Here is a 14008-nt window from a genome sequence, read left to right on the forward strand (position 1 = left end):
CCAAATCTTCCCACCCTCTCCCTCTCCCACAGAGTCCATAAGACTGTTCTATACATCAGTGTCTCTTTTGCTGTCTCGTACACAGGGTTATTGTTACCATCTTTCTAAATTCCATATATATGCGTTAGTGTACTGTATTGGTGTTTTTCTTTCTGGCTTACTTCACTCTGTATAATAGGCTCCAGTCTCATCCACCTCATTAGAACTGATTCAAATGTATTCTTTTCAATGGCTGAGTAATACTCCATTGTGTATATGTACCATAGCTTTCTTATCCATTCATCTGCTGATGGACATCTAGGTTGCTTCCATGTCCTGGCTATTATAAACAGTGCTGCGATGAACACTGGGGTACACGTGTCTCTTTCCCTTCTGGTTTCCTCAGTGTGTATGCCCAGCAGTGGGATTGCTGGATCATAAGGCATGTCTATTTCCAGTTTTTTAAGGAATCTCCACACTGTTCTCCATAGTGGCTGTACTAGTTTGCATTCCCACCAACAGTGTAAGAGGGTTCCCTTTTCTCCACACCCTCTCCAGCAATTATTACTTGTAGACTTTTGGATGGCAGCCATTCTGACTGGTGTGAAATGGTACCTCATAGTGGTTTTGATTTGCGTTTCTCTGATAATGAGTGATGTTGAGCATCTTTCCATGTGTTTGTTAGCCATCTGTATGTCTTCTTTGGAGACATGTCTATTTAGTTCTTTGGCCCATTTTTTGATTGGGTCATTTATTTTTCTGGAGTTGAGCTGTAGGAGTTGCTTGTATATTCTCGAGATTAGTTGTTTGTCAGTTGCTTCATTTGCTATTATCTTCTCCCATTCTGAAGGCTGTCTTTTCACCTTGCTAATAGTTTCCTTTGATGTGCAGAAGCTTTTAAGGTAATTAGGTCCCATTTGTTTATTTTTGCTTTTATTTCCAATATTCTGGGAGGTGGGTCATAGAGGATCCTGCTGTGATGTATGTCAGAGAGTGTTTTGCCTATGTTCTCCTCTAGGAGTTTTATAGTTTTTGGTCTTACGTTTAGATCTTTAATCCATTTTGAGTTTATTTTTGTGTATGGTGTTAGAAAGTGTTCTAGTTTCATTCTTTTACAAGTGGTTGACCAGATTTCCCACCCCATGGCAGAAAGCAAAGAGGAATTAAAGAGCCTCTTGAAGAAGGTGAAAGAGGAGAGTAAAAAAACTTGCTTAAAACTCAACCAAAACTAAGGTCATGACACCTGATCCCATTTCTTCATGGCAAATGGGGAAAACAGTGGAAACAGAAACAACGGAAACAGTGATGGGCTTTATTTTATTGGACTCCAAATCACTGCCGATGGTGACTGCAGCCATGAAATTAAAAGATGCTTGCTCCTTGGAAGAAAAGCTATGACCCACCTAGATAGCATATTAAAAAGCAGTGACATTAGCTTGCCAACAAATGTCCATCTAGTGAAAGCTATGTTTTTTCCCCTAGTCATGTACTGATGTGAGAGTTGGACCATAAAGAAAGCTTAATGCTAAATAATTGATTCTTTTGAACTGTGGTGTTGGAGAAGACTTAAGAGTCCCTTGGACTGCAAGGAGATCAAGCCAGTCAATTCTAAAGGAAAGCAATCCTGAATATTCATTGGAAGGACTGATGCTGAAGCTGAAGTGCCAATACTTTGGCCACCTGATGTGAAGTGCTGACTCATTAGAAAAGACCCTGATGCTGGGAAAGATTTAAGGTGGGAGGAAAAGGAGATGACAAAGGATGAGATGGTTGGATGTCATCACTGACTCAGTGATTGTGAGTTTGAGCAACCTTGGTACATTGTGAAGGACAGGGAAGTCTGGCGCGTTGCAGTTCATGGAGTTGCAAAGGGTCAGATACAACTGAGTGACTGAACAACAGCAAATGCAAATTTAAAACATCATGAAATAAAGCCCAGGTTTTGTTTAACTCAGTATAACCCACTGTATGTCCTGTTGTATTAGCCTTATTTATCATTGTCTTCTCAGTACTCAGTGAGGAAGTAACAAGGAATTCTGTAGTAATTTCACTGTCAGTAGGGAATGTGTGTTTTGGTCTCATGACTTGGCCTCCAAACAAACAAGGAGCTGAGGTGAGGATACTGTCCCTCCTCTCATCTTAGAGATCCTAAGATGAGGAAAAAGGAGAAGTTTCTTCTTATTCTGCAAGAGAAATTATAGCATCTGAGCAAAGCCAGATTTTTAGAGTAAGGAGGTAGTGGGAACATTTACTGAAGAGTAGAGGAGCATTGGAGAGAGTATATTAGAAGGGCAGCTCTAGAAATCATATTTGTGACAGAAGGTAGGTGACATGAGCTAGACTGGATGCAGAGTGATTAAACAGTCTTAAGAAAGATAAATAATGAAGAGGCAGTGGAGAATTTGTAGCAAAGCTAGTCCTCAATTCAGTTCAGTTGCTCAGTCATGTCTGACTTTGTGACCCCATGAAGTGCAGCACGCCAGGCCTCCCTGTCTATCACCAACTCCTGGAGTCCACCCAAACCCATGTCCATTGAGTCGGTGATGCCATCCAACCATCTCATCCTCTGTCGTCCCCTTCTCCTCCTGGCCTCAATTTTTCCCAGCATCAGTGTCTTTTCGAATGAGTTAGCTCTTCGCATAAGACCATCCCCAAGAAAAAGAAATGCAGAAAAGCAAAATGGCTGTCTGAGGAGGCCTTACAAATAGCTGTGAAAAGCAAAGGAGAAAAGGAAAGGTATACCCATCTGAATGCAGAGTTCCAAAGAATAGCAAGGAGAGATAAGAAAGCCTGCCTCAGCGATCAATGCAAAGAAATAGAGGAAAACAATAGAATGGGAAAGACTAGAGATCTCTTCAAGAAAATTAGAGATACCAAGGGAACATTTCATGCAAAGGTGGGCTCAATAAAACTAGTTCCAATTCTACAGAAATCAAAGGATCATAGGGATGAACAAGAGTATTGGAAGGTAGGCAGAAGGAACTTGGATGGAATAAACTGTTCCAAGATTCTAAATTGATGGAAAGTAGTTTAAGTGCCCATGGGAGCTTAAACTCCCAGAGAGGAAGAGGACTCTGAACAGGCTGGGGGTGTGTGTGTGTGTGGCCATTGGCCCAGATAGATAAGGAAATAGATGACATCCAAAACTTAAGGATTTAAATGAGAAGGGCCCAGAACACATTGTGAGAATGGGGACATTTCAAATTGAGCATCTGTAGTTCATGATTACTGGATATGTTTAAGGAAGAGAAGTTGCTTTGTCAATATTTACAAATGCTCACTATTTATTAGGTATCTTATATACATTATATTTAAGGCTTAAAAATCCTACAAGGTAAGGGAAATGAATCTCTATTTTTATATACATGGAACGTTAAGTTCAGAAAGTGTGTAATAAAGAATTTGCTTAAACTCACACAGCTAGTAAGAAGTACAAACAGAAGTAGAAACAGATCCAGTTGACTCCAGGGTCCTTTGCTGTTCCTTCTGTATATCTTCCAGAGAGGAAAGAGAAAGAAATAAAAAAACACTGAGTTTTTAAACTTGGGATTCATTAACAGAAATGGAAGAATCAAAGGAGGAAATGGTTTTGTTGTGGAAAGGATAGATTTGTTGTTGTTGTTTTTTACTTGCTAAGTCAAGTCTGACTCTTTTGTGACCCTATGTACTGTAGCCCACCAGGCTCCTCTGTCCATCAGATTTCCCAGGTGAGTATACTAGAGGGGGTTGCCACTTCCTTCTCCAGGGGATCTTCCTGATCCAGAGGTTAAACCTGTGTCTCCTGCCTTGGCCGATGGATTCTTTACCGCTGAGCCACTTGGGAAGCCCAGGTTTTAGGCCCATGGAATTTGAGGTAATAATGGGATATTGATATGGATATGATGAAGATGCATTTAGAAATTTGAGACTTGACTCTGAGAGAGGCAGGATAGGAGATAAAATCAGTGTAAGTGTGTGTAGTTCAATGTAAGTGTGTGTAGTTCAATATGAATATAGATATATATTATCCAAAAGGTGAGTTGGATATAAAAATGAATCATTTATTTAAAGATTTTTAAACATTATGTATATATAATTTCTGAGTATTATACATCTTTCAATATATTCATTTAAAAATAGATTTTACTTCATATTTACATATTTATGAAAAATTGTATAGATATATTGAAAGCAATTACATGTATAAAATTATGTATCTATGTATTTTTAAATATGTACTAAAACTAATTCTTGCAAGGGGAATTAGCATTATATTGGCTCTAATAACATTGCATAGGATCTTTGGACTCAAAACATTAATAATTAATGATTTTAATATACCACATAATATTCTATTTTATAAATGAAAGTTTATTATATGTGAATATTGCAGTCATAATAGTCTAGATTAGATAGTGTACTAAATCTTCCTGGCTTTATTGGGATTTTCACTTGTAGATTTTTTTTTTTTAATTTTATTTTATTTTTAAACTTTACATAACTGTATTAGATTTGCCAAATATCAAAATGAATCCGCCACAGGTATACATGTGTTCCCCATCCTGAACCCTCCTCCCTCCTCCCTCCCCATTCCATCCCTCTGGGTCGTCCCAGTGCACCAGCCCCAAGCATCCAGTATCGTGCATCGAACCTGGACTGGCAACTCATTTCATACATGATATTTTACATGTTTCAATGCCATTCTCCCAAATCTTCCCACCCTCTCCCTCTCCCACAGAATCCATAAGACTGTTCTATACATCAGTGTCTCTTTTGCTGTCTCGTACACAGGGTTATTGTTACCATCTTTCTAAATTCCATATATATGCGTTAGTATACTGTATTGGTGTTTTTCTTTCTGGCTTACTTCACTCTGTATAATAGGCTCCAGTTTCATCCACCTCATTAGAACTGATTCAAATGTATTCTTTTTAATGGCTGAATAATACTCCATTGTGTATATGTACCACAGCTTTCTTATCCATTCATCTGCTGATGGACATCTAGGTTGCTTCCATGTCCTGGCTATTATAAACAGTGCTGCAATGAACATTGGGGTACTCGTGTCTCTTTCTCTCCTGGTTTTCTCAGTGTGTATGCCCAGCAGTGGGATTGCTGGATCATAAGGCATGTCTATTTCCAGTTTTTTAAGGAATCTCCACACTGTTCTCCATAGTGGCTGTACTAGTTTGCATTCCCACCAACAGTGTAAGAGGGTTCCCTTTTCTCCACACCCTCTCCAGCATTTATTACTTGTAGACTTTTGGATGGCAGCCATTCTGACTGGTGTGAAATGGTACCTCATAGTGGTTTTGATTTGCATTTCTCTGATAATGAGTGATGTTGAGCATCTTTTCATGTGTTTGTTAGCCATCTGTATGTCTTCTTTGGAGAAATGTCTATTTAGTTCTTTGGCCCATTTTTTGATTGGGTCATTTATTTTTCTGGAGTTGAGCTGTAGGAATTGCTTGTATATTCTCGAGATTAGTTGTTTGTCAGTTGCTTCATTTGCTATTATCTTCTCCCATTCTGAAGGCTGTCTTTTCACCTTGCTAATAGTTTCCTTTGATGTGCAGAAGCTTTTAAGGTTAATTAGGTCCCATTTGTTTATTTTTGCTTTTATTTCCAATATTCTGGGAGGTGGGTCATAGAGGATCCTGCTGTGATGTATGTCAGAGAGTGTTTTGCCTATGTTCTCCTCTAGGAGTTTTATAGTTTCTGGTCTTATGTTTAGATCTTTAATCCATTTTGAGTTTATTTTTGTGTATGGTGTTAGAAAGTGTTCTAGTTTCATTCTTTTACAAGTGGTTGACCAGAGTTCCCAGCACCACTTGTTAAAGAGATTGTCTTTAATCCATTGTATATTCTTGCCTCCTTTGTCGAAGATAAGGTGTCCATATGTGCGTGGATTTATCTCTGGGCTTTCTATTTTGTTCCATTGATCTATATTTCTGTCTTTGTGCCAGTACCATACTGTCTTGATAACTGTGGCTTTGTAGTAGAGCCTGAAGTCAGGTAGGTTGATTCCTCCAGTTCCATTCTTCTTTCTCAAGATCGCTTTGGCTATTCGAGGTTTTTTGTTTTTCCATACAAATTGTGAAATTATTTGTTCTAGCTCTGTGAAGAATGCTGTTGGTAGCTTGATAGGGATTGCATTGAATCTATAGATTGCTTTGGGTAGTATACTCATTTTCACTATATTGATTCTTCCAATCCATGAACATGGTATATTTCTCCATCTGTTAGTGTCCTCTTTGATTTCTTTCACCAGTGTTTTATAGTTTTCTATATATAGGTCTTTAGATTCTTTAGGTAGATATATTCCTAAGTATTTTATTCTTTCCGTTGCAATGGTGAATGGAATTGTTTCCTTAATTTCTCTTTCTGTTTTCTCATTATTAGTGTATAGGAATGCAAGGGATTTCTGTGTGTTGATTTTATATCCTGCAACTTTACTATAGTCATTGATTAGTTCTAGTAATTTTCTGGTGGAGTCTTCAGGGTTTTCTATGTAGAGGATCATGTCATCTGCAAACAGTGAGAGCTTTACTTCTTCTTTTCCAATTTGGATTCCTTTTATTTCTTTTTCTGTTCTGATTGCTGTGGCCAAAACGTCCAAAACTATGTTGAATAGTAATGGTGAAAGTGGGCACCCTTGTCTTGTTCCTGACTTTAGAGGAAATGCTTTCAATTTTTCACCATTGAGCATAATGTTTGCTGTGGGTTTGTCATATATAGCTTTGATTATGTTGAGGTATGTTCCTTCTATTCCTGCTTTCTGAAGAGTTTTTATCATAAATGGATGTTGAATTTTGTCAAAGGCTTTCTCTGCATCTATTGAGATAATCATATGGTTTTTATTTTTCAATTTGTTAATGTGGTGTATTACATTGATTGCTTTGCGGATATTGAAGAATCCTTGCATCCCTGGGATAAAGCCCACTTGGTCATGGTGTATGATCTTTTTAATGTGTTGTTGGATTCTGATTGCTAGAATTTTGTTAAGGATTTTTGCATCTATGTTCATCAGTGATATTGGCCTGTAGTTTTCTTTTTTTGTGGGATCTTTGTCAGGTTTTGGTATCAGGGTGATGGTGGCCTCATAGAATGAGTTTGGAAGTTTACCATCCTCTGCAATTTTCTGGAAGAATTTGAGCAGGATAGGTGTTAGCTCTTCTCTAAATTTTTGGTAGAATTCAGCTGTGAAGCCGTCTGGACCTGGGCTTTTGTTTGCTGGAAGATTTTTTATTACAGTTTCAATTTCCGTGCTTGTGATGGGTCTGTTAAGATTTTCTATTTCTTCCTGATCGAGTTTTGGAAAGTTGTACTTTTCTAATAATTTGTCCATTTCTTCCTCGTTGTCCATTTTATTGGCATATAATTGTTGATAGTAGTCTCTTATGATCCTTTGTATTTCTGTGTTGTCTGTTGTGATCTCTCCATTTTCATTTCTAATTTTATTGATTTGATTTTTCTCCCTTTGTTTCTTGATGAGTCTGGCTAATGGTTTGTCAATTTTATTTATCCTTTCAAAGAACCAGCTTTTGGTTTTGTTGATTTTTGCTATGGTCTCTTTTGTTTCTTTTGCATTTATTTCTGGTCTAATTTTTAAGATTTCTTTCCTTCTACTAACCCTGGGGTTCTTCATTTCTTCCTTTTCTTGTTGCTTTAGGTGTAGAGTTAGGTTATTTATTTGACTTTTTTCTTGTTTCTTGAGGTGTGCCTGTATTGCTATGAACTTTCCCCTTAGGACTGCTTTTACCGTGTCCCACAGGTTTTGGGTTGTTGTGTTTTCATTTTCATTCGTTTCTATGCAAATTTTGATTTCTTTTTTGATTTCTTCTGTGATTTGTTGGTTATTCAGCAGCGTGTTGTTCAGCCTCCATATGTTGGATTTTTTAATAGTTTTTCTCCTGTAATTGAGATCTAATCTTACTGCATTGTGGTCAGAAAAGATGCTTGGAATGATTTCTATTTTTTTGAATTTACCAAGGCTAGCTTTATGGCCCAGGATGTGATCTATCCTGGAGAAGGTTCCATGTGCGCTTGAGAAGAAGGTGAAATTCATTGTTTTGGGATGAAATGTCCTATAGATATCAATTAGGTCTAACTGGTCTATTGTACCGTTTAAAGTTTGTGTTTCCTTGTTAATTTTCTGTTTAGTTGATCTATCCATAGGTGTGAGTGGGGTATTAAAGTCTCCCACTATTATTGTGTTATTGTTAATTTCTTCTTTCATACTTGTTAGCATTTGTCTTACATACTGCGGTGCTCCTGTGTTGGGTGCATATATATTTATAATTGTTATATCTTCTTCTTGGATTGATCCTTTGATCATTATGTAGTGACCATCTTTGTCTCTTTTCACAGTCTTTGTTTTAAAGTCTATTTTATCTGATATGAGTATTGCTACTCCTGCTTTCTTTTGGTCCCTATTCGCATGGAAAATCTTTTTCCAGCCCTTCACTTTCAGTCTGTATGTGTCCCCTGTTTTGAGGTGGGTCTCTTGTAGACAACATATGCAGGGGTCTTGTTTTTGCATCCATTCAGCCAGTCTTTGTCTTTTGGTTGGGGCATTCAACCCATTTACGTTTAAGGTAATTACTGATAAGTATGACCCCTTTGCCATTTACTTTATTGTTTTGGGTTCGAATTTATACACAATTTTTGTGTTTCCTGTCTAGAGAATATCCTTTAGTATTTGTTGGAGAGCTGGTTTGGTGGTGTAGAATTCTCTCAGCTTTTGCTTGTCTGAAAAGCTTTTGATTTCTCCTTCATACTTGAATGAGATCCTTGCTGGGTACAATAATCTGGGCTGTAGGTTATTTTCTTTCATCATTTTAAGTATGTCTTGCCATTCCCTCCTGGCTTGAAGAGTTTCTATTGAAAGATCAGCTGTTATCCTTATGGGAATTCCCTTGTGTGTTATTTGTTGTTTTTCCCTTGCTGCTTTTAATATTTGTTCTTTGTGTTTGATCTTTGTTAATTTGATTACTATGTGTCTTGGGGTGTTTCGCCTTGGGTTTATCCTGTTTGGGACTCTCTGGGTTTCTTGGACTTGGGTGATTATTTCCTTCCCCATTTTAGGGAAGTTTTCAACTATTATCTCCTCAAGTATTTTCTCATGGTCTTTCTTTTTGTCTTCTTCTTCTGGGATCCCTATGATTCGAATGTTGTAGCATTTAATATTGTCCTGGAGGTCTCTGAGATTGTCCTCATTTCTTTTAATTCGTTTTTCTTTTATCCTCTCTGATTCATTTATTTCTACCATTCTATCTTCTAATTCACTAATCCTATCTTCTGCCTCTGTTATTCTACTATTTGTTGCCTCCAGAGTGTTATTAATTTCACTTATTGCATTATTCATTATATATTGACTCTTTTTTATTTCTTCTAAGTCCTTGTTAAACCTTTCTTGCATCTTCTCAATCCTTGCCTCCAGGCTATTTATCTGTGATTCCATTTTAATTTCAAGATTTTGGATCAATTTCACTATCATTATTCGGAATTCTTTATCAGGTAGATTCCCTATCTCTTCCTCTTTTGTTTGGTTTGGTGGGCATTTATCCTGTTCCTTTATCTGCTGGGTATTCCTCTGTCTCTTCATCTTGTTTAAATTGCTGAGTTTGGGGTGTCCTTTCTGTATTCTGGCAGTTTGTGAAGTTCTCTTTATTGTGGTGTTTCCTCACTGTGTGTGGGTTTGTACAGGTGGCTTGTCAAGGTTTCCTGGATAGGGAAGCTTGTGTCGATGTTCTGGTGGATGGAGCTGTATTTCTTCTCTCTGGAGTGTAATGAAATGTCCAGTAATGAGTTATGAGATGTCTATGGTTTTGGGGTGACTTTGGGCAGCCTGTATCTTGAAGCTCAGGGCTGTGTTCCTTTGTTGCTGGAGAATTTGCTTGTTATGTCTTTCCCTGGAACTTGTTGGCCCTTGTGTGGTGCTTGGTTTCAGTGTCAGTATGGAGGCGTTTGATGAGCTCCTGTCAATTAATGTTCCTTGGAGTCAGGAGTTCCCTGGAGTCAGGGTTTGGACTTAAGCCTCCTACTTCCAGTTATCGGTCTTAATTTTACAGTAGTTTCAAAACTTCTCCTTCTATACAGCACCACTGATAAAACATCTACGTTAAAGATGAAAAGTTTCTCTACTGTGAGGGTCCTCAGAGAGGTTCACAGCGTTACATGGAGAAGAGAAGAGGGAGGAGGGAGTTAGAGGTGACCCAAATGAGATGAGGTGGAATCAATAGTGCAGAGAGTGGGCTAGCCAGTAGTCACTTCCTTATGTGCACTCCACAACTGGACCGCTCAGAGATGTTCACGGAGTTATACAGGGAAGAGAAGAAGGAGGCAGGAGACAGAGGTGGCCAGAAGGATAAAAGGGGGAAATGAAAAGGAGGGAGACAGATCCAGCCAGTAATCAGTTCCTTAAGTGTTCTCCACCGTCTGGAACACACAGAAATTCACAGAGTTGGGTAGAGTAGAGAGGGGTTAGGGAGGAGATACAGGTGACCTGGTGGAGAAAATGGAGAGTCCAAAGGGAGAGAGAGCAGTCAAGCCAGTAATCTCGTACACTAGTGAAAAATGGGTCCTGAAGATTGGGTTCTTAAAGGTACAAAATTGGTAACAAATACATAAAAACAAAAATTAGAAATCTAGAGTAGAGTTTGGAATTTCAAAAATGCGATGTTAATGAAAAGAAGAAGGAAAAGAAAGAGAGAAAAAACGAACAAAGAAAAACAAACAAGGTCGTGAAAGTAATAAAGAAACTACAGGTACAAAATTGATAACTAATACCAAAAAGCAAAAATTAAAAATCTAGAGTAGAGTTTGGAATTTCAAAAATACAACGTTAAAAAAAAAAAAAGAAGAAGAAAAATAAAGAGAGAAAACAAACAAACCAACAAAAACAATGTCGCAAAAATTATAAAGAAAATACAGGTACAAAATTGATATCAAATACCAAAAACGCATAAATTAAAAATCTTGAGTAGAGTTTGGAATTGCAGATATACGATGTTATATAAAAGAAGAAGAGAAAGAAACAGAGGGAAAAAAAAAGTCACAGAAATTATGAAAAAAACTATAGGTACAAAATTGATAACATATATCAAAAGGCTAAAATTAAAAATCTAGAGTAGAGTTTGGAATTTCAAAAATACAATGTTAAAGAAAAGAAGAAAAAGAAAAAAGAAAAAAAAAAAACCACGGTCAAAAAATTATAAAATATATATATGAAGTTTGCTGAAGAAGAAAAAAAAAATAGGGTCTTTTTTTTTTTTTTTTGCAAAGTAATAGTTATAAAAGTGAAAATTAAAGGACAATAGAGGACTTAAAAAATTTTTTTTTAATTAAAAAAAAAGAAAGAAAGATTGATCGTAAAAATAGTAAAAATATATCTAGGTCTTTCTCTGGTTTTGTTGTGAGTATTGTGGGTTCAGTTCATTTTTGGCAGTTCCTTAGTCCGACTTATATTTCTCAAGATCTATAGGCCCCTTCCTATGTAATCCGTAGTAACCACAGGGTTTTAATCTATGGCCTGTAGCTTCCAAGGCGTTTCCCTCTGTTATAGCTTCTTCTGTTTGCTGGTCTCTTCAGTGTCTGGTTCCTGCCCTGACACAAAGGGGATGGTTGAGGACACTATTTTTTTTTTTTTAATTTAGGCTCACTTGTTCAGCCGCGCTGTGGGGAGGGAGGGAGGGATGCTGCAAACAGATAACACTGGCGTGCGCTCGCAGTGCCTCAGCCACACTGGGTCTGCCCCCGCTCACGGCGCGTGTAGCCTCCTTGCCCACACTGCTTGGGCTCTAGGTTGTTCCGCCGGGAACAATCAGAGGCCGGCCCTGGGCTGAGCTCCCAGGTCCAAGCCGCTCAGGTTCAGGCACTCGGGTAGTCCTCAGAGGCGCAGACTCGGTTGGGCCTGCGTTTTGTGTTCTTCCCAGATCCGAGCAGCTCAGGTGATGAGGTGTTTGGCGGGCGCCAATGCTGCGACTTATCGCCTCCCTGCCACTTGGTTATCTGGGTGTAAAACCGGCACACCTTCTCAGGCAGATGTTGACCGTCCAGACCCCCAAGAAGTTTTAGTTAGCAAAGAAGCCTGCTTACAGTTTTATAGATAGTGTCTCTCTGGGGCTGCGATTGCCCCCTTCCGGCTCTGGCTGCCTGTCACCGGAGGGGGAAGGTCTGCAGCCGGCTTTCTCTGTTCAGTCCTTTGTTCTGTGCGCGGGCCTGGCGGTGTCTTAGGTTAGGGCTGGCTTTTCGCGTGGTAGATATCCCACAGTCTGGTTTGCTAGCCCAAATTATTTCGCTCAGATAGCGCTCAGGACATTTGGCCCGATTCTTACTCTAAGGGACACAGCCCGCGCCGCACTTCCCTGCCCAGCCCCCGCTTGCTAATGCCGTGTGCAGGCGTCTGCGCTGCTTCTCCGCTGGGGGAGTTACCGTAGGGCTCACAATCCGCGATTTTTAATTGTTTATTTTTTTTCCCCTCCCTTTTATGTTGCCCTCTGTGCTTCCAAAGCTCGGCACAGATTCGGCAGTGAGAGGGTTTCCTGGTGTTTGGAAACTTCTCTCTTTTTAAGACTCCCTTCCCGGGACGGAACTCCGTCCCTCCCTCTTTTGTCTCTTTTTTTGTCTTTTATATTTTTTCCTACCTCCTTTCGAAGAGTTGGGCTGCTTTTCTGGGTGCCTGATGTCCTCTGCCGGCATTCAGAAGTTGTTTTGTGGAATTTACTCGACGTTTAAATGCTCTTTTGATGAATTTGTGGGGGAGAAAGTGTTCTCCCCGTCCTACTCCTCCGCCATCTTGGCTCCTCCTCCTCACTTGTAGATTTTTAAACAAACATTTATTGATAGCTTGCTTTGTGCTGTTTTTCACATATATTATTTCATTGTTCTCAAGTGACACTGAGACACTTATATTTGAGATTTTTTAATAGTGAAGAGTATGTAACTTTAATATGATGTCAGAAATGATAGTATTATCATTTTTATAACTTTCTTGAACATCACAGAAATTTCATATGCATAATCATATGAATTCAGTGACACAGAGTCATTGTGTTAAGACATGTGTTGTTATAGGATTCTGAAACTTGTTTAATTCTTACAGACCAACTATGTGGAGGGTATTTATTATTATCAGTTTTATATCAGTACTGTGAGACTCATGTAGTTAAATCGCTTGGCCATCGTTACAGTAAGTGACATATCACAGATGATTTTAAGTACATTACAGTGTCAGCCATTACAATTAGTACTGCTATCAGGCTAAGCCTTGACAAAAATTATATGCAGTAGCTAAAAGAAAATAAAATGTGAAAAACAAATGTTATCTCCACTTTAGTATTGCATTTCATTTTAGTGCTTAGTGCTATTATAGAAGTCATACTAATATTTGATAAGATACTTGTTTTTAATTTGTTTGGATTGTTTTACAAAATTGTTTGGAAACACAATATGTGTAGAGGCAGGGAATTTAACATGATCACTAGCTTTTCCCTACTCCTCATCCTCTAAGTATACCTTACAATTACTTTTTTAAGAAAGAAAGAAATAGAATATTATATAATTGAAGGCATACCCACCAGGAAAGAATTAAAAAGTGCCTTTGCCTTGATCCCTAAGATGCTCTCTTGTATATATATTTTTAATCATTCAGCTACTGTAAGGTCTATGATTTCTGTGAGGAGATAATACTGTGAAGAGATAATGTTTTATAAATTTCTGAAATATTTCAGATGACAGAGCTGATTGGAATGATATTTTATATTTGAACTTATTTTCATATTTTTAAAGAACAAAGATACAGGCATACAACTTGTTGATTTTTTTTTTTTTAGATCAGTAAAACATGTCTTGATTTATTTTAAATGGTTTAGCTAGAGGCAATTCATTGATATCACTTTTGGATTTGTTTGAGCAAGTCCTATCTACCAATTTTTAATGTTGTGAGGAAAATGACAACCTCCTGTGCTTGGTAGAAAATAAAAGTACCAACTAAGCCTGTACTACTATAGATGATAAAACTACCAGTACAAGCCTAGTTTAATCTGTG

This window comes from Bubalus kerabau, chromosome 6, assembly GCF_029407905.1.
Source record: "Bubalus kerabau isolate K-KA32 ecotype Philippines breed swamp buffalo chromosome 6, PCC_UOA_SB_1v2, whole genome shotgun sequence".
Taxonomy (NCBI): Eukaryota; Metazoa; Chordata; class Mammalia; order Artiodactyla; family Bovidae; genus Bubalus; species Bubalus kerabau.